General features: G+C 53.6%; 1 pseudogene; it reads right to left on the bottom strand.

The window, feature by feature from the left end:
• Positions 1 to 125: 125 nt before the first annotated feature.
• LOC114072758 lies at positions 126 to 1,113 on the bottom strand (annotated as a pseudogene).
• Between the last annotated feature and the right edge of the window lie 280 nt (positions 1,114 to 1,393).

Genomic DNA, 1,393 nt, shown 5'->3' with positions numbered 1-1,393 from the left:
AAAAAAAAAAAAAAAAAGTTATTTATGTGAGTAACAAGCAATTGCCTCTCCAAATATTACACTAAATGCAACAGTGCTTGAAAGGACACTTCCAATTAGAGTGTTCATCAGGACAATTCATGCAGTCAGCCCTGATGCAGCTCTTTGCTTTCCTTCTGACAGCAGCACTTGAAACACTTCCTCATCACCATGAACACGGAGGCAAAGATGACCAAAGGGAAGGGGATGGTCAGGCGACTGCAGTGTTCCTGCACCAGGAAGTAACGCTGGAACTGCCACACCTGGTCATTGTTCTCTTGCACTGATCCAACCCTGTAACTAACGGGTGAAGAAACAGAAAACACCTCCCAGGATGAGATACTCAGAGAGCCCCATCAGAGCCAGGGAATACAGCATTTCTGTGCTGCACCAGGGCAGGGTTTCACAGAGCCACAGAGTCACGGACTGGTGTGGGTTAGAAGGAACCTTAATCCCTCTCCAGGACACTGCACCAGCTTCCATCAGACTGCTGTGAGAAATGCAGAGCCCGAGGGCTGGCTTCCTGCTGTTTTCCAGGGCTCCATTTCCCCTCCCAGAGATACACGAGCAGGTTCACGAGGAGGATGTTGGTTGAGAGCATGTAAATGCAGACAAGGGGAATGGTGATCCACTCAGGAAAGCAGGGCTGGTTGTTGGCATCCAGCTCCACACACAGGGGCTTGGACTCGTTCCCAGAAAAGGTGCAGTGCTCAAAGTTGTAGGTGGTACCTCAGAGGGAAGAGCAAACTGTGAGTCCTCTCCTCCACTTCCTGCTGGGCTCTGCTCTGACCACAGTTTGTGTGGCCTCCTCCCTCCCTGCCTCCCCATCAGACCTGGAGGCAAAGGGTCAACACACAGGTCAACACAGGCTTGAAGGACAGAGCCTTCCACCCAGCCACCCAGCAGAGATCCCCCCAGGAGGTAATTACCATCCACATCATCAGGGTACTGGCCAAGCATGGCCAGGTAGGGCTTGTAGATCGGAAGATCCACTCCCAGCAGTGCTCGTTCTTCCTCAGGATGCCTTGCCTGGCCACTCCAAAGAACCACCATCCACACAGCAAAGAGGAAGAGGAAGAAGAAGACGTCTATCATCTGAAAAAGAACAAGCAGCAGTGCCCCAACCGCATGTCTGCTCCAAGCCACGCGTGCTCCCGATTTCACCAACACACATCTACAAACAACTGACCATTCCCACAGCACAACCTCTGTCCCGGTGAGGCCCTCCCTCAGCCAGCCCAGGGAGCTCCAGCACGGCCAGTGCCCAGGGAGAATCGCCCAGCCCGGCCTGTTCTCTCTGACAGAGCTCCTGAGCTGGGAAGATGGGGCTGGGAGTTCCAGGCTGGGCTTGCTTGGGCTTTGCTGGGCTGGGCAA

The sequence above is a fragment of the Empidonax traillii genome, unplaced genomic scaffold (assembly GCF_003031625.1).
Source record: "Empidonax traillii isolate 1590-97213 ecotype Southwest subspecies unplaced genomic scaffold, ASM303162v1 scaffold3885:size10651, whole genome shotgun sequence".
In the NCBI taxonomy this organism is placed as follows: domain Eukaryota; kingdom Metazoa; phylum Chordata; class Aves; order Passeriformes; family Tyrannidae; genus Empidonax; species Empidonax traillii.
Note: the sequence above shows the minus strand (reverse complement) of the source record. Positions and strands in the feature narration are given on the sequence as shown.